This window comes from Lemur catta, chromosome 6 (genome assembly GCF_020740605.2).
Source record: "Lemur catta isolate mLemCat1 chromosome 6, mLemCat1.pri, whole genome shotgun sequence".
NCBI classification, from domain to species: domain Eukaryota; kingdom Metazoa; phylum Chordata; class Mammalia; order Primates; family Lemuridae; genus Lemur; species Lemur catta.
In genome coordinates, this window is record NC_059133.1 from 50,598,436 (window position 1) to 50,625,944 (window position 27,509).

At 35.6% G+C, this 27,509-nt stretch overlaps 1 long non-coding RNA gene across 1 annotated transcript in view; it reads left to right on the top strand.

The window, feature by feature from the left end:
* The window catches only part of LOC123639577, a 91,905-nt gene that overhangs the window by 7,862 nt on the left and 56,534 nt on the right, over nt 1-27,509 (top strand). Inside the window, exons 2-3 of the long non-coding RNA XR_006735767.1 lie at nt 1,423-1,555; nt 13,102-13,208. This is a non-coding gene — a long non-coding RNA (uncharacterized LOC123639577). The remainder of the gene's footprint in view (nt 1-1,422; nt 1,556-13,101; nt 13,209-27,509) is intronic.

A 27,509-nucleotide genomic window follows, 5' to 3' on the forward strand; every position in this document is an offset into this window, starting at 1 on the left:
ATTGAAAGGTTATTCAGAGACAGAAACATGTTTCCAAAGGATATGTGGAGTTCTTGTCAAATGGCCTTTATGAAGAAGAATGACTTTTGTTCACAATACCAAAGATTCAAACAGAAATTGCGGATTTTTTTGGCAAAATATACCAGCTTTATTTTATTTTAAATAAGTTTTACTGAAGAATAACTCACATACATTAGAATGCATGAATTTCTAATAGTGTGATAAGTTTTGACAAATTTTTAAACCCACTTAACCACAGCTCCAAGATGTAGAGCCTTCTGATCATGGCAGACCGTTCCTGCTTGCATTTTTCTTCAATCCTTCTTACACCCCAGAAATAAGTGATCTGCTTTTTATCATCATAAATTAGCCACCTTCCTTACTGTAGAATGATACATAAATATGTACACTTTTGTATTTGGTTTCTTTGGTTCTGCATATATTTTAAAAGTTTATTCATGTAGTTATATGAATGTATCAGTACTTTGGTCCTTTCATTGTTGGGTAGTATACCATTGTATGGAAGTATCATACATTATTAATTCACATGCTAATATATATTTGGATTATTTTTATTATTGGGTTCTATGAATTTTTAAAACAAATATTTCTGTGGATGTGTTATCATATCAACTTCAATTTTTAATATATAAAATAAAAAACATGTGATTTTTCATTTAAAAAGCAATATAGTATCTAAAATGAATCTCTTATTAGGTATCTGAATAAGTGGGTATAAGCCTTGTTGTGCACTTCACTTTTTAATGCACTACTTCAGCAAAGACAAAAAAATGTTTAAACCTTACTTCATTTGTAAGCAATACAAATTGATTTCGTTATTAAGAAGAGTCAACCACAGAATGTAAATGGAATTGCTTTGTAAACTGTAAAGCTTAATTGAAATAAAAGATCATATTATTATATATGAAATATATACATATTTAGGAAATAAATAGTCCTTCAGGAATAAAATAATAAAAACTTACCTCATTAATTGTTTTAAAGGACAAATTGGACAATTGTGAAATCCATAAATAGTTTCCTATAGAAAAATTAATCATATCACTGGTAATTTACTTTAAATAAATTTTTTATTCAGTTAAAATTAGATATATACCTTTGGCCACTTATCATAAAGGAGCTAGAGACCCAGTTGTAGAGTAGTACATACAAAAATAATATTTTTCTCTGTAATTCAATCAAATTTTAATTTGAAAATGAACTTCTTCCCCATAACTATTCTGGAGAGAACTTTATCTCTTTTCCACTCTAGATATGGGATATTTAAAGATTATCCCTCTTTTTATTTGAAAGAGCTTTTTCCTCCTTTCTCTCTGCTCTAGTTACTTTTTTCTGTAAAAATAATTGTAGTCTAAATCAGCAACAATTGTATCATGCTCATTCCTTTTGTTTGCTGAACAGGTATGGCTTGTCTCTGTTCCATTGTATCTGGAGCCTCAACTGGGAAGACTGGAATGCAGGAACACAGACCCCTAATATCATGTAGGGGATTCTTCAGTCACGTGTCTGGTACCTGGACAGGAATGACTCAAAGGTAAGACTCACTTGGGTCTCCTGTTTGAAGCACTTAAACATGGCTTGTCCACATAACTTGGGATTTTTATAGAAAAGTATCTGTGTTCCAAAAGGCAGCACACTGAAAGCTAGCCCTCCAAGAACCAGATGGAAGTTTACCTACACTCAGAAGTTACTTCATGTCTTTTCCACTGCTTTCTACTGATTACAAGGGAATCATAAGTCGGTATTAGTTTTCTTCTACTGCTGCTATAACAAGTTATCACAAATTAAGTTGCTTATCACAACACAAATTTATGAACTCGCTTTTCTGTATGTCAGAATTAGGAATGAGTTTGGCTGGTTCCTTTGCTCTGGGCCTCACAATCTGGGAGAAAATCCACTTCCAAGCTCTTTCAGGTTGCTGGCAGAATTCAGGTCCTTGCAGTTGTAGGACTGAGGTCCCCATTTCCTTGGTAGCTATCAGCTGGGAATCTCTCCATTCCTTAAGGCCACCTGAATTCCTGGTAATATTGCCCCTCTATCTTCAAAAGGCAATAGAGCCTGGAGTCTTCTCACGCTTTGAGTCTCTGTAACTTCTCCTTCAACTGCATCTCTTCTGCTATAATGGAATATGATAGACTGGGTGGCTTAAACAACAAACATTTATTTCTCACAGTTCTGGAGGCTAGAGGGCCAAGATCAGGGTGCCATCATAGTCAAGTTATTTGTTTAGAGCCCTCTTGGTTTACAGATGGCCGTCTTGCTGTGTCCTCTCATGGCAGGGAGAGAGCTTACTAGCTCTCTCGTTTCCTCTTGTGATGGCACTAATCCTGTCATGAGAACTCCACCCTCATGACCTCATCTAAGCCTAATTACCTTCCAAAGGCCCCATCTCCATATACCATCACATTGTAAGTTAGGTTTTTAGCATATGAATTTTAAGAAGACACAAACATGCAGTTGGTAGCAACTGGACAGTTGGAGAAATTCCCATATTGGAGCCTTGGTCTTTGAGGTAAAAGGTATTACAGTAAGAAGGCCAAATGGAAGCCTGTGAAACTAACTGATCCCCTCCAGCCAATGTAGTAAATCAAAAACAATATCACATATGGGAAGGAGGGGAAGAGCCAAGGAGATTAGTGCCACCCTTAAAGGAGGCAAGGGTGGCAGTTCCATGATGTTTTATTTTAATTCATTCAACAGGTTTTTACCGAAAATCAATAATTTCTGAAAGATGATTGTAAACTACCACAAGATCAACCAAGTAGTAGCCCAGTTGCTTCTGCCATTTTAGAAATGGTATCTTTAGTAGAGCAGATTAATACAGCTACAAGTTTGTAGCATAGAATCACTGATTGAGTGAATACATTATTTTATATTTCAATCAGAAAAGAAAGTGAGAATCAGTTTGCATTCACATTAAATGGAAAAAAATATAGATTTAGAGTTTTGCCCCAAAGCTTTGCTAACTCTCCTGCCCTTTTGCAAGATATAGTATGAAGAAATCTGCTCATCTAGACATTTCACAGAACATGATACTGTTTCATTGCATTGATAACATTATATTTATCAGCCTGATTGAGAAAGAGGTGGCTAACACACTGGAGTTCTTGGCAAGATACATCATTTCAGGGGGTGGGAGATAAACTTAGTGAACTTTAGAAACCTTCCATTTCTGTAAAATTTTTAGCAATTCAATGGTTCAGGGTGTGCCAGGATATCTCCTCCAAATTAAAGATAAATTATTTACACTTTGCACCTCCTACCATGAAAAAGGAAGCATATCATCTGTTTACCTCTTTGATTTTGGAGATAGCACATTTCACACCTGCAAATACTACTCAGGATCACATGCCAAGGCATGTGAAAAACTGCCATCATTGTGTGGTGCCCGGAGGAAGAAAGGTCCTGGTAGTGCAAGCAGCCTTGTTTATTGAGAAATAATCCAACAGTCTCTATTGTGTTGGTGCTATCAGTGGTAATAAATATATATATATATATATATATATATATATATATATATAAGGAGCCATCTGAAAGAGAAGATGAAAGACAAAATTTGCTTAATGAATAAGTCAGTGCAGCAGCCTTATTCAAGAGTAAGCCTTAAAAAATAGTGGTGAGGAACAATCTTGCTAATGGAAAAAGATTCAGGTGGTACCTGGTCATCCACATTGTATGAACAATGATGTGGCCCAGGGTTAGTCTATGTACAGACTCATAGGAAATAGCAAATCACCTGGCTGCTGGTCATGGCCTGGAAGAAAAAAAGGTAGGGTTATGGGGGGCAAAGACGGCTGGAGTATAGATATATGAATGAACATAGGGAAGTGGTCATAAAATGTGAAGATGTTTCTATCACATGTTAATGCCCACCAGAGAGGATCCACTGCAGAAGAGTCACTAGACAAGCAAGTAGTCAGAGTGAGTAGTGGGTCAATGTTAGCCAACTTCTGTCCTTGACCACTCTAGTGCAGTTACGATGGACACATAAACAAAGCAGCCATGAGGCAAAAATGGAAGCTATGCTTGAGACCAAAAGTGTGGACTCTGACTTACCAATACTTATCTAGGTACTGCTTCTGCCAAGTATTCTATTTCCTAGCAATAGAGACCAAAGCAGAGTCCTAATATGGCACTATTCTTCAAGGAGATCAACAGACCACTTTGTAGCAAGTTGACTATATATTGGGCCCCTTCAATCAAGGAGGAACCAGCATTTCATTCTCACAAGAATAGACACATATTTCACATATGAGTTTGCCTTTTCTGCATATAGAATCTCAGCTAGAACTATTATGTGAGGGCTTATGGAGTGTGTGATTTACTGGCATGTGATTACACATAAAACCGTATCAGATCAGGGAATGGACTTTTCAGCAAAAGGAGATGCTGGAGAGAGTCCGTGACTGTGTTATCTACTGGTCATTAGTACTTACTGGATTCGGAGGTTTCTGGCCTGATAGAGCTTTGCAATAGACTGCTTAGGGCATCGCTGCTTAGGGTATCGCTGGAGTGCTAGCTCTGAGACAACAGTCTGCAAGATGGGACACCGTCCTCCAGAATGCAGTGTATGTACTAACTCAGTGGCTATAATATGGCACTGTATTTCCAGAAGCAAGAAGTTGGAGTGGCCCCACTTACTATCACTCCCAATGACCTACTAAGAGATTTTGTGTTTCTGTCCCAACCACTCTGGATTCTGCAGTGTTAGAGCTCCTGGCCTCCAAATAGGACACACTTTTCCAAGGATTGCAGTGACTGTTGCACTGAAGGAAGCTATGGCTGCTGCCTGGGCACTTTGAGTTTCTTGTATCCAAAGACCAGCAGGAAAGAAAAGGAATCACTTTCTTGGCAGGGGCAATTGACTCTGATAATCAGGAGAAAACAGGGCTGCTGTCACACACTGGGGGAAGGAAGGAATACAAGTGGAACTCAGGTGAGCTACACTGGCATCTGCTGATACCCCCTTACCCAGTCATGATGGTAAATGGGCACATGAATACCAGGATAAGAAGGGCCTGGTCACCAGGGGCTCAGGCATCTGGTTCACACTACCTGGTGAGCCACTGAGGTCAGACAGGTGGTAGCTAGGAGAGAAACCTAGAATGTATAGTGGAGGAGGAAGAAGATGACAGTTGATTACCAACTGTGGCTCCAAGCAGGACTGAAGTGGCAGGAGCTGTCATTTGTCTCACTAACCTTCCACTCCTGAGATTCTCCTCAGGAAGTGAGGCTCTCCAGAGTCCTGCTCCACCAGGAGTGGCTTCTTGAACATATATGGAGAACTAGATGCTGTGATACAAAAGATGAATTGTGATAGACATAAGGATGCACCACCCAGATGCCCTTCAAAGAATGGCCTGCTGTGGGGAGTGCCATGGCCGGCATCCCCCAGCGCCGGCTCCTTCAGAGTCTGACTCAGCTGCAGCAAATTGCTTCACCTGCATCTAGTGATTAAGCAAGGAAGGGGTGCAAAGGCCTTGCCATTTTGGTCAATACTGGTCACTTTGGGAGCCTAGGGTTGATGTACCTGCCTACTGTCAGGACTGGTTAAGGCAGTATCAATAGATGCCCATGTGGACAGCCTGAGTTGTCTTCAGAGCTCCATGCCTAGCTTGCCAAGGCTTTGTGGGTCTCTATCGCAGTTTGGTTTCTTCTTCTGCCCAATTTTGCTTACTCCCCCTTCCCTTCTCTAATAAACACCTTGCCCACTAAATACATGTCATTGTTTGCTTCTGGAGAAACCAACCTGTGACATACTATTATAGTTTAGAAACAAGTAAAGAAATGCAAAGCAGGCAGTTTCTTTATCTTTCTTTGAGATCCACATTCAAGACACAGAACTATGTGAAATTCCTGCACATAAAGAATACATAGTATCATTAAGCCAGTTGTTTAAAACAAGTCAAGTATGTGAATTTCAGTCCCCTTCTTCTTTCTAAATTCTGGTTATCTCTTAACTCACCTGCGTAATTTAATTTTGAGTATATGTATTAAAAAAATCACTCAACATATTTTTCTACTTCTATTAGTGTGCTCATCTTTCCAAGTGAATCATGTTTATTTTTAATACTTTTTACTCAGGCTTTATGGTATAATTTACTTACAGGAAAATTCATCCTTTGTAGATATATAGCCTTATGAATTTTGACAAATACGTACATCCCTGTAATCACCACTACAATCAGTCAAGTGGTCAATCCACTAACTCTACCACCAGCCCTTGGCAGCTACTGATTAAGGTTTTTTTTGTTTTGTTTTGTACTTTATAACTGTTTTTTTGCTTTTTGTGTGTTTTCATTTTTTTTAACTCTCAACTTTGTTTCTTTCTCTTGACACTTTATCTCCCTTCATAATCATGCCTGGCATTTTAGGCTGACTCCACCTTAGTGCTGTTAGGGCAACCCTCAGCAAATGGCTCTTTTGTCTGTTCAGGAACATCTGATACTCACCTGAGGAGGGTTACCACTGCTGCATGACATGATGTGTTAATCCGGTTTCCACATTGCCTGGCTCTGGGGCTTTACCTTCTGCCTTTTCCAATCAGTTGAGCTAGCTCGTTCCTTTTCAGAGTTCATTGCTTTAAGGTTCTCTACGTGCACTGAGTAATCACAGAGAGGCTCCAGGACTCATGAAATGAAATGAATTTATGTCTCAACTCTAGTAACTCTATCACTTACTTTTTCTCCCTATAAGTGTTAGATGTAAATGGCTTACTGCTTCATTACACTGTAAACCCTTTTGATAAGAAGCACCTTTGTTACTAGAACTTACTCTAAAAAAGTTATGAAGAATAAAAAAATGTTTATTTTTAGATAATGGAAACTAATCCTAATTCAAATCCTCATCAAGCTTCACTTGGATGGTTACAATACTCTTCCAAATGATTTCCCTACCTCTAATCTTATTCCAACTTCAGCATTTTATCCTTTGTAAGGGCATCAGTATTATCTTTCTTCCTGTTAAATTCTTTGAAGAAGGTGAAGGATTAGAAAGTGAAGGCTAAAGAGAAACCACATTAGAAGCTGGTGTAACAAGTTAAGGTGAAATACAGATTTATTTAAGATAATGTCTCTGTTCCCCATCCAATCTAATACAGTGGCTATTCTTCTGGGAAGCACTTTCAAAAAAGAAACATAGGCATAAAATATTTGCTTTTCCACTATAGAAACACCTTGTAGCTCATGTAACATTTTTCAATCCTGCCTGAAATTAGTGTTGTAATAGGAAACGGCAATTTGGAGATTAGGGGAGTCATATGTTCTTCCACCTTTCTATAGTCTGAGAAGAGATTCAAGTATGCAATATGATTTGCCTTACTGAGTCATAACATCCTTCATTTAAATTTTCCTTATAAGAATCCAAGGAGGCAATCTATAAAATCTATAATTCAGGATTGGATGAAAGTGTCTGCTACCTATTTCTTAGGAACAAAATCTTTTTTTATTGCTATTTAGAACAATAAACATCTCACAAACCCATTAGTTCTCAGTTCCAATTGATTTAATTAAAATGATTATTCTTAATATTTCTTATTTTAATTTCCTACCTTACAAATATAATTAGCCTTAATCAGGGGTTCTGATTTATTAGTCATTTTACAAATGGAAATAAAGCAATATTCTGGGTAAATTTTCAAATTAAGCTGCCCCTATGTCTTCCCTATCTGTTATTATTTAAGCATTATCTCATTAATATTATTTTTATATGCACAGCAATAAAATACTGGGTAATAATTGACAGCTGTTTCTTTCAAATTAAAACTTGAAATGGATGATTAGTCAATACACATGAAAGTAGAAATACTTGATTGCAATTACATTGGAAAACATTTCTTCCATCTTCTATGCTTTTTACCAGCCACATTCATGTGTAATCTCAAACATGGAATCAATGATTTAACAAATATTTATTGACAGTTTATGCATCAAAAATGGAATCAATAGATATTTCATGAGGTATTCACTATGTGTCAGGAGCTATGTTAAAATTTTGATGTGCATTATCTTTTCCATAACAAACACAAAGATTTTTACTCCATTTTGCAGGTTAGGAGACTGAGGCACATAAATCTTAAAGCTCTGTGCTCATGTCACACAGCAAGTCAGTAACACTCAGTCTACTCAAGTCTCTCGGATTACAGGTTCTGTGCTATTATTGCCAAATATACTACAGGGCTATGCCTTTTTTTTTTTTTTTTTTTATTTGCAGGCACAAAGATGAACAAGAAGTGGTCCTTGCCTCGGAGAACTTTACCAACTAGTAGATGATCTAGTTAGAACATTTATATAAATGGTTAAAACTCAAGATAGAAAGAAATAGCCAGCATAAGAGTCTACTCAATCAGTACAGCAATTCAGGCTAGGTTGGATGCAGTAATTTCTTGCAATTGAAGATTTCACAGTTTGCTTCTTGTAGGAGAGAAAGATAGCAGGGTGCGGTGATTAAAAGCATGGACTGCTTGGGTTCAAATCCCAGTTCTGCTAATTAATAGCTACATGATCTTGGGTCTCTCTTAGGAGCTCAATTTCTTCATCTGCAAAATGTCAATCATCATCATCATCACTTCATATCGTCATTGTGAAAATTAAATGAGCCAATATTTATAAAGCAGGTAGAATCACTTCTGGCATGTACTATGTACTATTTATCTATTTATTTATTTTTTTAAAGAGGACCTTAAAAGACAGGAGCAAAAATTGCCTTTACGTGGAGAAAAGTGAGGAAAAAAGAACGAGAAGGAGGGATTAGCATTTTTTGGTGGATATATTAGATCTTCCAAGTCATTATGGAAGAGTTATTATGATTTAAATTTTAAAGTAAAGATTCTATGACTCTGAGTTGTAATAATTGCACCCAAATTTGCAGCACATATATTACAAAGCCAGTTGTAATTTATAGCACTTAGGATTCACAAAGCTAACCCTGAAGTTTCCCACACCTAGCATTGTCTTTGATTGAGCCTATTTCTTTCATCATATCTGACTGGTCATTATATTCTGCCATTCATACCTCCATAATTTCCCAAGAATCCATCTTCTCCTCCCATTTCCAGATGCTTTCTTCTCATTATACAGCTTGCCACTTTCTACTCCCTTTAAATTATTCCCAAAACCTTCTAACATCTCTTTCTCCCTGCATTTCCCTCATTTTCATTTTAAAGAACAGATTTGAGTCTGTGGCTTCACAGTTCACATACTTGAAAGCCTCACAATACCAGAATACTATACACATTAAAAACAAACAAACAAAAACTACCTGTTTCTAATTCCTCACAGGATGACTGTGGCTCTCTGAAGGGAATCATTCCACTTTGCACATTCTTGGCAGTCCAGGGTCAAATCCCATTTCTGCTAATTGCTTGTTGTGCCTTCTCTCTGCTGTCTGGTCAACCTTTTCTTTTGACTGTTTTCATAACATGATGTAATGGACCTTTCCAATAGTCTCAGGATTCTGGAAACAAGATTGAATACATCCACAGATCTACTACAAAATGGCAAAAAGAACACAGTGAACACAGCCCCAATTGCCTAGATGAAAGAAGATTAGAAAGTTAATGTAGGAAGTTTCTTAAAAGGAATTTATAAAAGTAAAGGACACTTTGTTTTCCCCTCTCTGACTTTTCAATTGAACACTATAAAAGTTATTCAGAGTACCCTTGGGAGGGTTTGACATGAATTCGCAAATATTTGGGAATGTATATGATCATAGAAACATACATTCCTACTTCTTACCTTGAGGAATTTGATGGAAGGAGCTGCCTAAGAAATTTACAGCAGCAGGGAAGAGAGAGCAAGTCTTAATTTTGGGAGCTGTACACCCACTATTTGATAAAGCAAAGATGCATAAGTTCCCCACAATTCAATCAGTTGCCAGGGAATTGATTTTTCTCAAAGAAGACTTGAGTTTTCTCAGAGGCCCCTCATGAAACTCTAGAATGTACCTTCAGGAGACAAGAGCTGAAGAGAGATAACGTGAGGTCAGTTTATGCATTTGCCCACATCAGGAAACTGAGAAAGTCCACTCAGGACTGAATTAAATACATTGAATATAAGACCTTTGCCTACTTTACTCCAATCCCTACTCTATTCCTAACAGTGCAAACAGTTGAAAGAAGAGTAAAATGAAGAAAGACCAGATCAGTTATCCTTTTGCCACAGCAGGTCTTTGGGAAAAGAGCTTGAATGAGATGGAAGTTTAGTGGAAGATAGAAACAGACTTCTCAATTTTGAAAATTGTTGGTAAAGTTGTGGGATTTTTCTGATATACCATAGATAGGGAGAGTCTATCTAAAATGCTGTATTTCAAGGCAGAAATTTTTAACAATATAAAACAATTTTTTTGTTTTGTTTGTCCATCCAGTTTTGCTCATTTAATAAACTGATTATTTATCGAATCCTTCCCAGCAGCATCTAAAGTTGCTTAACCATTTATTTTAAAAAGAAATAAGCAAAAGGAACAATGAAAAACACTCATTGGATCCTACAGGTTTCTGTACATACTTCATTACCTTTTTGCAATACAACTTTTTGAAGGTAGTTTTATTTGTACAATCCACCTCCACTATCTCCATCACCCCACCTCCTGTTATTCCTCAATTGAATGCATTCTGGCTTATCCAGCCTTGCCTTTACTGAAGCAACTCTTCATGCCCTTCATTTTATAAATTCAATGGATATTTCTCAGTTATGTTTTACTTTACACCCCACTAGTACATGACACTTTAAAACTCTTCTTGAAGAGTTTTTGCACTTTCCTGTTTTCCCTCCTACTTCGTTACCCAGGCATTTTCAATCTTCTTGCACGTCATCCTCTTCTACAGGGAATTAAATGTTGGAGTTTCTTATGGCTTGGTTACAGGCCAGCTTTTCATCTTTATATACTTTCTTCGGTAATCTTATTTGTGTTTGCAACCTCAGTTATCTTCTATATGCTGATGATCGCCTAATTTATATTTAACAATCTACTTGATATTTCCATTTAAATATCTTAAATGCACTTCCAACTCAACATGTCCTGAATGAATGCTAAACTCTTCAGCCTCTAATGTAGGTCTCTCCCAATATTCCATAGCTCTTTAAATGAAAATGCTATTTATCTATCTAGTTCTACAAGCCACAGGTATTTAAGTCTTCCCTGACATTTGCTTCTCCTTCAATTCAATAAATCATTATATCTGGTAGATTTTTTTCATTAAATACCTCTTTAATCTACATAGTTTGTCTGTCTCCCGTGGATTTTACCCTATTTCATATTTTTCCTGCACCCTTGTAACTTGAGCCTGCTGGCTGAGCTTTCTGCCTCTATGCTTGTCCTCTCTAGTCTACTCTCTGCATGGCAGGCAAAAATTTTTATAAAACTCCACAAACTATAATCAGATAATGTACTACCCTATATAAATCTCTTCTTGGCCTCCACTTCACTTAGAATAAAGGAACTGTTAATATGCTTTTTGCAGAGATTGCAAATTTCCCACCCAATATATTCTCTCCATTTTTTTAATAACAGAACTGCTACTTTATTTCATGTAGTAGCAATATACTCAGCTAAAAATTAGCTAGGCATCATGGCCCACGCCTGTAGTCCCAGCTACTTGGGAACTGAGGCAGGAGAATCTTTTGAGCCCAGGATTTCAAGGTTGCAGTGAGCTATGATCATGCCTCTCAAGCCTGGGTGACAAAGGGAGACCCTGTGTCTACAAAAAAAAAAAAAAGTTTTATTTAAGGAAACTATAGATAATTGTGATTTGGTTTGGTTTTTGGCAACTAATTTTTCTTGCTTGTATTTGTCTTAAATGCTTCAAATTTCCTTTATCTTTCTATCTGAGCAGATCATTGTCTTTGGTAATGCTTCTGTTTTTTATTATGTATTTTCAAAAAGACACAGAAATCCTTGTCAAATAACTCTATGTTTTCTCATCTCCATCATACAAGGACTTTTAGCCCTTGCTATAAATTCTTATATTTTAACTTTACTTCCCCATTTTACATTTTTTTCTACTCTGTTTATCTTCTTGTTCAGTCACTGATATCTAATCCTTTTCTGCTTGTACTTCAGGTACTGAAGGTTTCACATCCTCTTAGAATTTTCTATTTTTTTTTTCCTCAGCTGATTAGCTAATCCACCTTCACTGATTTCTGGCATAGCAGAAAGAGCTGTTTATCTAATAGAAAAAAAAAATCACTATAAAATCTCTCATTGGTGTGTTCTGTTCATTTCATTTTTAAAACAAAGATTACTAATATTTTTCATGTCATGGATCACTTACCCATCTCTTGAAACTTCCTTCTTAGATATAAATGAATAAAATAAAATGCATAGGATTATCAAGAAAAACAATTATATTGACATACATTTACTAAAATATTTAAAATTACCAGGTAATCATATATGTGTATCTTTATTCATATATTATATGGAATGGCCTAGCAGTGGATCTAATAATTACCATATTTCAAAGTATTTAGGGGCTTAAAAATATTCCAATAACTCAAATTTAATATAAACAATTTTTTTTATTTTACTAGTGTCAAAGTTATAGGTACTACTGTCGTTTATTGGCTTGAAAACAATGCTAACTTTAGTTAGAGGTTAGTGAAAATTAAGGTACATTTTCTTTTAAATGCAAGTTTATTGACCCATAAATTCTTTCCATGGATCCCAGGTTAAAAATTCATGCTTTTAAGCATGATCAGCATTTCAAGCAGCCATGCAAAGAATATATTCATTCTATAAATATGTATTGTAGTTGATATTGTTCTAAGGATTGAAGCCTATGATTGGTTCTTGAAGAATTTATATTCTGGTGTAAACAAAATATAAATCTAGATATTAAACTAGGTTATTGTATGCCATAAGTATTAAAAATTCCCTAAGTGACAAGTGGAAGAATTATGGAGTAGTAAAGAATGTTAAGTAGGCAACTATATTATATATCCAGGCTTGGTTTTTTTTGGTTTTTTGTTTATTTTTTTAAGCAAGGACCTTTGGCAGCATTATATAGAAAAATATTATTTAAAGACTAATGATGATAATGACAATGGTAATGACGAGGATGATGAAGTGTGTATGTATTTGTAGGAGAAGGAGACTGAACATATTGCTAAAGGAAAATAAGGAGCTAAGGAAATTTTCAAGATTTCTACTTGCATTACTGCATGGATAGTGATGCTGTTTGTCAAAATCAGGTATGTAAGAAATTCTGGTTTAGCAGAAAAGTTTTGCATTTCGTTTTGTAAATGGAAATTTGAGACATTATGTGCAAATGTCCAGCAGGCAACTGAAACAACAGAAAGAAATAAAGACAGTCTATGAGAGCCTGTGATATGTAGAGCCTGTGATATGTAGATAGTTTGAATCACTAGAAAAGATGAAGTTATAAAGGAAAACAGACAAAAGTAGAAGCAAATCAAGAATGAAACCATGGAATAGATTAACATGTAAGGGCTAGCAGAGGAGCAGAAACCCTTCAAATAAGTCATTTTCATGAAGGTAGGAAGAAATAGAAATTGATGCCTTGGAAGATAAGGAAAAATTATTTTGCCTCTTTACTTTTCATTTTATTATGTCCTCTCTTCTTTCATCCTCATTCAACTTTTTGTCGTAAAAGATTTAATATTGTGTATATGTACAATTACTTTCTCATTCTTGAAGAAACTGACAGAAATTCTACACACAATGTCTATTAATTCCATACTTCTGTCTCTTAAACATATGCTATGTAGATTTTCATTGTTCTCTTACTGAACTGTCTTTGAAAAACAAAATTAAAAAAATCCATCTTCCAGCTTTGTTGAGTCTTTTCCTATGGCATTTTAAGGGTGTGCTAAATGTTGTATTTAAATAGGTTTTAATCTATCTTTTTAGACCTGTCAAAATCCATTGAAATATTTGGCATATAATGTCTTGATTTCTCTTATTTTCTTAATCTTTATACCACTTTTTCAGCTTTTTATTTAGCCATTTGATTTCCAGAGTTTAATCATTTCCATTAAAGTTTTTATCTTTTTTCTGACTTTTATGTAATTGCTTCCTTGTTTGCTTTATATCTCCACACTCCAAAAATGTATTACTAAGCAATATAATTTAGTTCTTGCTGTTTTAAATTTTTGTATAAATTAAATTATGCAGTATGTATTTCTCCTCTGTTTGTCTTTTCTTGATTCAGCATTGCTTTAACCATTTCCCCAATGATGTTGTAGGTCCATTCACTTTTTTTCACCTTATTTTATTCCATTGTATGAATGAATCAAAATGCATTTACCTATTTTATTATTGATGGACTACTATTTTACCCTTACAATGTTGTTATTAGCATCTGTGGGCCTATTTTCCTAGTGTGCATATACACCATATGCCCACAATTTCTATGGCTTAAATACATAGGGATAGATTTGCTGGGTTTAGGCTTTGCTTATTTTCTACTTTATTAGATAATTTCAGGCTTTTTTCTAAAGTAGTTGTACCAGTTAATAGTCCTACTAGCATTATATATTACTAATTTAAATTGTCCCAGACTTAGAGAAATGGGAATATTGTTTCAAAAGGAATCTGATTCAATAGATTTCTAATGTAGGGAGTTATTATTGTCTTCAAATGAGTATTTATTGAAGAGTACTCACTGGGATATAAGTGAGCCCAGGCTATGTAAAATTCATTTAGATTCTTTGAATATCGTGCTAGATGGTATTAGACTTTATAAAGTAGTTCATATTGACATTCAGGAGTTTAGATTTATTTATTTTGTATAATAAAAATATAACTTTCCATGAAAATTTGATATAAGAAATATAAGAAATTACTTTGAAAGTTCAGTTTCTCTAATTCAAAAAGTTCCAATTGAATTACACTGTCCAGTAGGGATATTTATAAAGTTGTCAGTTTGTGTCAGTCAGTTGCATGAGAAAGAGAATGTAAATTTTCTGAGAAAGCAAATTTCACATGCTACTTATAGCAACTTTTCTTAAAACATATTCTTAATGTACTATTTCTCATATTAACACTTCTTCATATCCAATCCTGATGAGACATAGGTTAATAAGAATTATAGCTATATAAGTTTAATAACTATTACATTAATTTTATTTTGAGAAAAGTTAGCAAGTGGAGTAATTTTACAAAATTCAAATTCCTAAGCAGTGTCTGGGGATCCTTTTGACTTCCTATCAAACAATAACATCCTGATGACTCTAGACAATGTATTCAGGGAAGCGCTAATTTGCTCATGTTCTAGAGGAGGAATACAAAGTTCACTAGTTAACACAAAAATAAATGACTGTTAAAATAAACAAAAGGCAATAGGATAGAAATTGAGGAGGTGAGTGTTAGAGGTGGGAGAGGAGGTAGTATAAATCATATGATCAGAGAATATTTTTTGATAAAGAGGTCACATATAATGTAGACTTAAATGATGAATCAGAGAAAATTATTCAAAGAGTGGAAGGAAAAGTAATCTCAGCAGTTAGAACAGCCTGTGGAAATGTTCCAAGTCAGAAATATACTTGGAGTATTAAAAAGGTTTTAAAAAAACTAGATCTAGTGTGAGCAGGACATACAGTGTAGCTAGAATATATCTGGCAAGGGAGGTGGGGATTGGAAAGTGGTTTGAGGGGACATTAGAAAAGAAGGTAGAGGCCAGCTCCTGTAGTGCTCTAGAAACTAAGCAATGCAGTACTTCATTAATTTCAAGTTCAATGGAAGCCACTTAAGTATGCCAAGTGGTAGCTGCAGTTAGGGAACTGTTCAACATCACACCCAAACCTCACTCAAATAAATATACAATTTGAGTGAAAGTATGTGCTTGTAATGCCAGTGTATGTAAAACCTCTTTCTCAAATGCCCTAGCCAATCAGATTATTGCTGCAAGGGATGCTTGTATAGAAATTATAGAGCTACCACTGATAGCAAGCCATAGAGAAATCTATATAGGGAAAACCTTGCTCTTATTTGCATTGATATATCATTCTGGGGACTATTGTGGATAGTGATTATAATGATGCTACTGCAATAAGACCAGTAATGCAGATACAAGAAAAGGGAACAGATTTGTGACATATTTTGTAAATCAACATAATAGAAATTACTAAAAAAAAATATATAAATAGGAAATGAGGAAAAGGGAAGAATCAAGGTTGATTTCTAGGTTGAGAAAAAGAGTGGGTAGTAATGTCATTTTTGGGGATGAGAACAGCTTAGGGACAGAGGCTGAAGGAGAAATGGAAATTGGGAGCTTTGAACATGTTAAGTTTAGATATATATTAAGGATATAAAAGGAGTCTGTAGCTAATACAACATGTAAAGCTTCAGATACATTTATAGGTGTCATAACCACAGTTATGGTATTTAAATCTTTGAACTGGATGAGATTATCAAGGGAATGCATGAGTGCAGAGAATAAAATTGGGCTCATTCCTGAATCTGCTGATGCCTATGACTCTGAAGGTTTATCTCATCAGCACTCTTTGACTTAGGCAGACAATAATTAAACCTAGTTTCAAACCTCTGAGGTTCCCATGTATCTTAGTCCTTGTGCTGCTGTAATAGAATACCTGAGACTGGGTAATTTACAAAGAACAGAAACTTGTTGGCTAATAGTTGTGGAGGCTTGGAAGTCCAAGATCAAGGGGCCAGCAACTGGTGAGGGCCTTTTTGTCATGTCATCTCATGGCAGAACATAAGAGGGGGAGAGAAAATAAGAGAGGACCCAAATTGATCCTTTTAAAAGAAACCCACTCCCACAATAATGAAGCCATTTCTTAGATAATGATATTAATCCGTTCATGAGGTCAGAGCCCTCATGGCCTAATCACCTCTTAAAGGTATCACCTCTTAGTACTTTAAATCTGGCTATTAATTTTCAACATGACTATGAGGTTGGATTTTTCACTTGCCCAGATGACAGAACCCTGCTCCCAGGTTATGGATCCCAATGCTGGCTTTTGAAGTCCCATGCTACCCTTTCATTGACAAGCAGATCTCAGCATTTAGTATCGTAATGAATGTTGCTGATCTCCCGTGTTAGCACTGAAATATTGTCCTCCTTGTTTTTCTCACTTCCCACTCAGATTTCTGTTTTGTGAGCCACCCAGCCAAATCCTTTCAGGTCCTTTCTCCATTGGCTGGAGCCATATCACTCTTGAATTCTGCCCATCACCTTATATACAGTGACACTGCCTCCCACAGTGAAATCTCATCATCAACCATTTATAGATCTTCCAGAAATGTACTGTGCATGAAGATTTCAGAATCTCTTTACCTCTTCCTGAAAGCTTAGGGATGGTCTATGTGGACTGAATGTGTCATTTTGTGGGGATGATAACTGATTTTGAGACATGTCTCCTACCCTCAGCACTGTATGGTAAGAAGGATTTATAAACTTATTTTTCATTTCCAGTGCTGTAGCAAGCATCTCCAAGTAAAAAGTATGATATAATATCTTCTGATGAAATAGACAATGTAAAGTAGACAAAATAAATAGGCAAAATTAGGTTTGGGCTTTGTACAGTAGATTTCATTATATGGAAACAATCACAAAATGCTTTGAAACTTTGGAAATTTGAGTTTTATCTTCTCTATTAAAGATTAGAATATCACTAGAGGTTCGTTAAATTGGATCTGATAGAAAGGAAATCCATTTTACTAGAATTATTAGAGCATTGCTCTCTGTGGACAGGGCATAATACATAATCCATTAATACATCTATTTAGTAAACAAATTTATTTGGTATTGAGTTACATAAAGGTCTGTGAGATCTGTGAGAGTTATAATGATGAATAGGCTTAGTTCCTGTCTTTGAAGTGTTTTCATTTTCTGTTTTGTAAGTCATACCCAGCCTACCCCCCTTTTTAAATCTTCAAACTTTCAGTAAAGATTGTCAAATTTACAGTGTGTTGGGAACTGTGCTTTGGGGCAATTAAGAAAGGACCATTTTGACCAGCCTTTGAAAACATAAAAATCTGGAGACGCTAGTAGTAGTAGTAGAAGAAACATAATCATGATATAAAACGAGATGACCAGAAAGAAACCTGGATATGTTAGATAACTAACAAACAGTGACAAAAGCATATTTCTTAGACACATACATATTACCTGAAAATTCTCAGACATTGTGGGAAAAGATACACAATAAATGCTGGACTTGCCATGTCACATGGATAAGTGACATGCCTGATAATAAGGAAATTGTGTGATCCTCTGAAAGCTGAAGGGCATGGAGACATTAGAGTTATATAATACCATACTTTGGATTATTTGAAAAAAATAATACATTAGGAGCTTCACAGACAGACTAGTTAATCCCAAATGAAATCTCAAGTAAAAGGGGAGCAATAAAAATCCCAGCCAAAAGAAAAATCAAGTCCAGTCAATTTGGCCATTCAATCTAATTCCTTCTGTATATCACTATTCTGAAGCTAATTAGGTGTAGGTGTGCCTTACTTTACATTGTTGATATGTTCTAACTTATCTGCAAAATATAATAAAGTATTTCTCTACTCATTTAGTTGTTTAAAAAAAAATCACAGATATTAAAAAAAAGATCAGACATCTGCTTGACCACCATGGTAGTTATAACTAGACAATTATTATGTTCCCTGCTAAGTACCTTCCTCAGAGTCATAGACAGAATTTAAAAAATAGAAAGTGACTAGTGTTCCTGATTTTTAAATCTTGATGTCATAAAAAAGTAACATTTACTTTTCACGTTCTTAGCCTCTAAATGGGATAAAGCATATTTATTCCATTGTTTGCCTCTAATTTCTCTTTGCTAAATAGATCACATAGCTAGCTTGAGAGAGCTTTAGATGCTTCATCTCAGAAAGGATCATATTGCAGTGTTTACCTGTCTTCAGTAAATCACACAGCTATGGTTTCATTGTCTATTCTTTAAAAAATTCCAATCCCACTGAGAAATATTCCGAAGCTCATTTTACCAGCTCCAGCTTTTATCTGATAGAGAGAATTTGACTTGGTGCTGAAAGTTGAGGGTGAAATATTTTAATACCTGGATGAATATGTCACTCAATTTCTTTCCTTGATCTTTGAGGCTTTCAGGAAAGCTGAGTAGAAAACTATGTATTATGTACTAACATTGATATTAGATCATCCCAGCATATGTTTTCTTTTTATCATTAGACCAAAAAGATTAATTAACATTAAGGATGATTAGAATGATTTTAACTTTGCAGGTAAATAGTGTTTCAAACTTTTCAATAAACTTTGTATGTAATATCCAGTTTTAAGTCAACCACAATAGCAATATGTCTTGTGCATTATTTCAAAATATTTTTAGAAAGTTATTTTACTTTATAATTCAATTCATGTAGTAAAAGTAGCCAATTTTAATTAGATGACTTAGGAAACAACTAGCTTTCCCATGACATATCTTTTAACACTGAAAACATTAGCACATTTGCCTAATAATAAACTTCATTTGCATAGGTTAAGCTATTTTAATTCTTGGGGAACTTTGTCTGTTATGTTTTTATATACTCTATAATTTTGAATGATTTACTAGATTACACTAGATCTAATAAATTACAAAATTGCAAGTAAAACATTATTTTTATTTAAATAAAAAGGATGCATCCTTTTGGTTCATGAATTTTAAAGTTAGCAAGGATCTCCCATCTGATAATCCAGAAATGTCCTTTGAACATATTGAGAAGTTATCATTAGGCCTCTATTGAATGTTATTATTTCTTTCTTTATACAGCTTTAATTATTAAGTAAGCCTCAAAATGAAGTAAATATCTTGTGAAAATCCTGCCCATTGGTACTAGCTCAAGTTTCTAATGTCTTTTCCACAAGAAAACATTTGGATTATTCAAAAACAGTGTCTGCATATTCTTTATCAAATCTCCTCTTTAAATTGGCAAATATCCAGTTGCTCTGATATTTCTTATGATATGATTTGCAAAGTTATAAAGGTTTCTATAAAGTGTGGGGTCCAGAGCCGACGGCTATATACCAGATGTCCGGTGCCAATGCAAAGTTGTAGAATGAGTGGTACCATGTTTTCTTCTTGTCCTGGGCTCTATCCTGTCAATGCTACCCGCCTGCCCAGTGTGGATGGGTGATTTGGAGCAAGCACATAGTACTGTTGAATTATATTAAGTTAGAATCAACTGTACCTATTTGGTTTTCCTTTGCATAAACTACTACTAAGCCTTATTTCCCCTATTTGATAATTAAGTTGATTTCTCAAACCTAAACTCACATGTATAAGTCAGGGTTCTTGGAGACAAAAAACAGAACCAACTCATTTATGTTTTATTTAGCGGAAAAAGGAATATATTAAAAAGATACTGAGTAGCTCACAGTGTTTCTTGAAATAAGGGCCAGAGAACAAAGCTTGGAGGAATCTGATTCCTCATTTTTGTGTCCCTGAATCTGAGTGGTCTTGTTGCAGCTGTAAATAATGTAAGGGTGAAAAGTGAGTCTTCAGCTCTGATGTTGGAAGATAGTTTATGCCTCTCAACAAAACTTGCAAAGTGAAGAATTTCCCTAACGTAGAAATGAAGTTCAGAAAATGGGAAAGTATAAAGATTAACAATACCTACTACTCCACTTTAGAAAAGTTTGAGATGTATTCTGTAACTGGTATGGAGCCTGTGATGGTTAATTTGGCTGGGCTAAGGAATGCCTAGATGGCTGGTAAAACATTATTTCTGGGTGTGTCTGTGAGAGTGTTTCTGGAAAATGTTTACATTTGAATCAATAGACTGAGTAAAAAGATCTGCCCCTCCCAGTGTGGGTGGGCATCATCTAATCTGTTGAGGGCATGAATAGAACAAAAGGGCGGAGGAAGAGTGAATTCTCTCTCTCTCTTTCCTTAGCTGAGATGTCCATCTTCTCTTGCCTTCAGACATAGAAGCTCCTGGTGCTTTAGCGGCTGCCTCCCAACCCTCAAACCCCCTGCCTTGCTTCTCAAGCCTTTGGCCTTAGCTCCCCTGTTTCTCAGGTCTTGGAGACTCAGACTGTATTACACAAGTGGCTTCCTGGTTCTCTGGCTTGCAGATGGCATACCATGGGACTTCTGGATTTCTGTAATTGAGTAAGCCAATTCCTATCATAAATCTTCTCTTATACCCTGTTGGTTCTGTTTCTCTGGAGAACCCTAATATAGAGCCTTTCCTTCTTTTTATTTAATTTAATTAATTGATTGATTGATTTTTTGACACAGTCTCACTCTGTCGCCCAGGCTAGAGTGCTGTGGCATCAGCCTAGCTCACAGCAACCTCAAACTCCTGGGCTTAAGCGATCCTCCTGCCTCAGCCTCCCGAGTAGCTGGGACTACAGGAGTGGGCCAACATGCCTGGCTAATTTTTTCTATTTTTAGTAGAGACAGGGTCTCGCTCTTGCTCAGGCTGGCCTTGAACTCCTGAGCTCAAGCAATCCTCCTGCCTCGGCCTCTCAGAGTTCTAGGATTATAGGCATGAGCCACAGTGTCTGGCCGAGCCTTTCCTTTTTATTGAAATGATAAACCCACAGTGTTCTTTGCTCTCTTCTTATGGTTCATTATATAACATTACATGTTAATGTTAAATATAAAGAGAGATTTGGATTTGCAAATATCAACTTTTTAAATTATTTAGCAAACACAATAAAATCATAAAATTTGTAAAAAGGAAGATGATTTCTGTTAGAAAGGACTGTTTTCAGACATTAAAACAATTGTTTGCTATATTTTAGGATCTGTTAATGTTGTAATAGTACAAAAATTTTAATATATTAGATTCTCTGATTTTGAGCCAAGATTACTCAATGTAGAATGAATAAATTTCTGCATGAAAATTACTAAGGATGTTTGTTAAAATGCATGTTTTTAAAACCCACTTTAAACCTACTAATTTATAATCTGGGTTAGGCCCAAAGAATACGGATTTTCAGCAAAGTAAGGGGTGATTTTGTGCACAATAAAACTTGAGAATCACTGCACTAAATACTCGTTATCTTGTTACCTAACATTTTAAGTAAATTTCTTTCCTAAATTGCTGCTATGACTAAAATCAGGCATCTTTGTAACAGCTGTACTCATATTGAAAACAATAAAATGGCAAATTGGTACCTATTTATATCTTTTTAACATTTAATTTGATTTTTGAATAAGTAGTACATTCATATGATTTAAAAATAAAAACACTATAAAAAGTATACAGTTATTCCTGCTTCCACTCTTACCTTCATTTTTTTAAATCACTTTTACTAGTTTATGGTGTATTCTGTTGGTGTTTCTCTAGAGATATTTTTATATTCCATTCTTTTTTTCACAAAAAGTAGTAAACCATATATTCTTCTTTACCTTGCTTTTGTAACTCAAAAATATATCCTGAATATTCTTTCATATTAGTGATGTACACATCACGGCACATTAAATATTCTTAATTTTACGTTTTAGCCTAGATGTTTTGCTTTGTATTATTAAATTAGATAAAATCAATTTATTGACATTTGATAATACTTCACATTGTATTATAGCATTAAAGAAAGATCATTAAGGAGTGGATGATCCAGTTAAGAAAGTTAAAGTTCCCATGATAATAGTTAATTTTCTTTTTAATGAAACTGACATCTTTATTTTGTGAAGGAAGAGATATTAAACAGTAAGACAAACAGATGAAAGCAGGACTTAGATAAGACACTGAGAGGATGTCTGAATGTTTTCTATTTTAATAATACAAATTTGAAAATGAAAACAATTTAAATCCTCTAGATACATCAAATTAAAACTTGGAACTGTTTAGCTTGTTAGGGTGGGTACAACCATACCATAATTTGGGGTAGCATATAAAACAATCACCATTTACTTCTTACAATTCTGGCAGCTGGGAAACCCAAAATAAGGGTGGTAGCATGGTTGGGTTCTGGTCAGGGCCCCTTCCTCATAGACAGTGTCTTCTCACTGCGACCTCACACAGCAGAAGGGGCAAATAAGCACAATCAGGCCTCTTTTTATGGGCACTGATCCCACTCATGAAGCCTCTGCCTTTGTGCCCTAGTGACTTCCCAGAGGCCCATCTCTTACTACGATCACATTGGGGATTAGCTTTTAACAAATGAATTGGGGGAGCACCAACATTCATTTAGACCATAGCACTATACCACTATTTGAAACAATGATCTATAAATTAATTTTGTTTTATAATCATTATTGAAATATTATTAAAATTATAAAAATTATTAAAATAAAGATTCTTTGAATTGTATCTGAAACATTTGAAATAGTCAATTTTTATAGGTTAAAAAATGATTGAATATTGGTAATTTTGAGTAATTCAACCTAATGCTAATATGAATTTTTGCACTCAGATTTGAGACAGTTTCAGTGACAGAAACTGTCAGGCAGAGAGCTCATTGAGAGGTAGTACAGTCACAACATGACCTTGGCTACTTGTGCTCAAAGTGGGAAAATAAAACAAAACAGAACAAAGACATAAAGGGGCAGCAGTAATCCATCATAGTTCTCAATTCAGTTCTTACCAATTCTAATAAGGATTTCACCATTTCAAGCTTAGGCAAAAAGATAAATTATTGAGGATGGGCTGTTTCATATACATTTGTATTCACATGGAAATAGATGTGCATTGACAGCTTTTAAAAGACTCAGAGTTCTCCATCACCCCCATTTCTTATTTTTCAAGCATTTGGCCATGTCTCCTGCTGCTGAAGCTTGTGAACTCTCCCAGATACTCTGCCTACCACTTTCTTACTTTTGATACTGTTCGTTAGGAGTTCATCAAACATTTGACACATGCATATTTTGTCTTTCCACTTACCTTGTGCTATGGTCTGAGTGTTGTGTCCTCTCAAATTCATACGTTAAAGCGTAACCCCCGTGGTGATAGTATTAAGAGGTTGGGCCTTTGAGAGGTGATTATGTTGTCAAGGCTCTGTCCTCATGAATGGGATTAGTGCCCCTCATGAAACAGGTTTGAGGGAGCCCTTTGCCCTTCTGCCATGTAAGGACACATAGAAGGCACCATCTTTGAGGAATGAGTCCTCACCAGATACCAAATGTGCTGCTCCCTTGATCTTAAACTTTCCAGCCTCCAGAACTGTGTGGAATACATTTCCATTGGTTATAAATTGCAATTCTGTTGTTTATAAATTATATTCTGTTATAGGCCAAGCAGACAGCCTGCAAATACTTCTTAGATTATAAATGTTCCATATCTTCTAGATTTTTTTTTTTGCAATTCCCATTCAATATCTGGTACAAACTGCATATAGTGAAAAATCAAGAGCTGTTGCCTGAATAGAGCCAGCAATTTCTTTTAAAATTAAAGTTGAAATTCCTCTAGGCCTTGAGATTTATTAATGAGGAACAGAGGAGACCTTCTCAAGGTTTTAGATGAGCAATTTGTAAACTTGAGAACTCAGACAATTAGAAACTCATATAACCATATTTCCCTAATAGTTTCAAACCAAAGCAAGGATCAAGTTGTGGTTTACAAAAACTATTTACTTTTCCCCCAAATAAACACAATTATATTAATATTAATACCTCAGATTTTCTGAATTTTTATATTCTTTCTGCTCTAAGACTGATAGTTCTTCTGTAAAATGTTCCTATATTCCCATATATGTGAGTATGTGACAAAATGCACATGTGTTTGACTGAAGCCACTCTTTCCAATGATTTTATTTTCAAAGTTTTGAACATGTTACAAGGTACTTTTAAAAAAATTTCCCTCAGTTCTTAAAGTGCTACATGAAGATAACATATTTCCTTTCTTCATTTCAATATTGTTTTGAATGGAACTCTGAGTTTCTCTATTAACTAGGCTGGTCACTACTGTCCCTAGTAGCCACCAGAGGCCAGAACAAAAGAGCACCATCAGGACATCTGCCTGCTTGGGTCGCTTCAGGTCAGCTTTGCCATCAGGGATTGGATGGCTGGCCCAGCTTCAATGACACAACCACAATGTGAAAGTTTAAGCAATTTTAGTATTTACACATCGTGAAGCGTACGCAGCATGCCTGGAGGCCACACACATGGAAGTCAGGGAACACAGGCAGGGAGAGAGAGAGTGAAGGGACTCATGGCCCAACGTCTTTCTTGGGTCCAGGGCAATATTCAAACAGGTTTCCCAAAGGGAATTCTAATTGGCGGGTTTCAAGCAAGCAGGCACAAGTTCCAGGAGAGCGAGAGATGGTCGCTGTGGCATATCTCCACAGTCCCTGTGGGGTATGAGGGACTGTCAGTTGTATCTAGCTGTCTCATTGGGAAGTGGTCACCAGGGGGCAGCTGTATGAGGCAGATATTTGGATCAGCCACATGGAGCAACTGGGAGGAGGCGTACAACAGGAAACTGCTTCAAGGGTGACTAAGCCCTGCTTCTGGTATGGGAAAGTCCCACTTATACTCAGAATGGATCCTGAGACAACATAAAATTGTAAGCGTTCACTACAGATGTCAACTTTTCTCTAGAGCTGTGCTGTCCAATATGTAGCCATTTAAATTAAAATTAAATAAAATTCAATTCCTCAGTTGCAGTAGCCACATTTCAAGTGCTACTCTAGAACATCATGTATATGCCTTTACTTAAAACAGGACACTGTATTTCACAAAGTACCAAATGTACTTCAGATGCTTATATTTCATTTTCATTTTGTCATTGGCATCATCGCAGATGATCTGTACACCTTAGCTTCTCTTTATCAATAACAAAGTGCATGATGGCAAAATTTGCTCTTTTGGGTTTGATTTTGCAATTTCAGGTTTGGCACATATTTAAAAGAAGGAAAAGTTACTTAAAAGTTGCAATAAAATTGGAAAACAACATTTTGAAAATGGTTGTAAACTGTCCTTATCAAGTCAATATTACTCCAGGGGAAAAAGGTGATTACAACAGGTACACAAACTCTCTTGGATCTTCAAGTCTGAGTGTGTCCCTTATTTTTTCTGAACTATTGTAGATAATTACAGACTCACTTTTATGTTGAAGCTTGTGACAAACATATTTCCTAAATACAGTTGTACTATTTAGAATTTATTTAAGCATATCCATGAGAGACACTTATCTTTAAAAACCTCTTCCCAATTTATAAAATAAGCATGACTCTATAATGGAAATAAGCACTCTAAAATTTCTCCATTTCAAAGGAATTCCTCTTGTTTTGAAATATCTACTTAAAAACAAGAATGATTTATCATTGAGTCATTGGGTGGAGTATGAGTGACTAGCATTACTCCACTTAAAAGTACTATAAATACTTAGAGAGGCAAAAAAAAAAATAGCTCTTTTACTTAAGCCTAATATGATGGTTAATTTTATGACCCTGACTAGTACACCTAACATAAAATTTTCTCAACTTATTCTGTAGTTTTAGTAACTAGATATCTGTCTCCTCTCCTATAATAATTGACTCCACACTGATTTTCCAATTTCCCTAGGACATCAGACTTGTCTTGCTACTTCTCTCAGCTCTATTCACAGCTACTTCACTGTCCAAAGTACCCAATAAAGATCCCCTCCTCCAACTACCAATTTCCTTTTTCCTCAGTTAAGCCTCAACTGTGCTTCCAGAAAGCTTGTTTCATCTTGTCTGCTTCTGGTGGAACCTTCACTGGGAATCTAGATTTTGTTCTCTAACCACCATATTATACCCTCTATATGGGTACATCTGCGTATTAACTCTCAAGGAGAACAATGCCTTTATTTCATTTTCCTTCCAGCCTATAAAGAACCTGCATTATAAAAAACCTGATACATCCACTCCCTTGTCCAGCTTCTTTTCCTGATGGTCAAGGCCAAGTTAAAGAGTTTGGCTTCTGCTTACCTGGGAAGGGAAAATATTCTCTCAAAAGTATTCAGTCCTTGAAGAGGCCGTGAATGCTGCCCAACATTCCAATCTTTGTGGATGGATACCACCTGTTTCCTAATAATTCTTCTTTTTCTCCATTGGCTGGATGATTTTTCACCCATTCTCTTACTTTCTATTGTCCGGATCTCCATTGACTTTACCTTTATAGATAGCTGAATCCCAACTGTATAGAGTTTGGTCTCTCCTGTCAGTCTCTCAATAAATTCAGTTTTGACAACATGCCAAAACCTTTAACATCGTATCCCTCAACTAGGAGCTACCAAAAATTTATTTGTGGGAAACAGGGTAAGTTAACTAGAACAGATGTTCTTCAATTCCTGTCTGTATGATCCTTCCTTTAAGTATTTATTTCTAATCAGACATGAAGCAAGCAATTATAGAGAAAAGTACAAGTTCTTGGGTTTTTCTCATTGTGGTAGATTAGTTGGGAAAAAATGGCTCCAGCTATTGCTTCCCCTGTATCCATGTCTTTTTCAAGATGATTTTGTAGCTGCTTCTCGTAACAGTTGATTTTCTACTACTTGAATCTGATGGACAATTAAATTTAGTAGAAGTGATAGTGTTCCAGCTCTAAATCTAGGCCTCAAGATGTCTTGTGAGCTTCTGTTTTCTCCCTTGGAACCCTGCCATTGCCATGAGAACAAACTCTAGCTAGTTTACA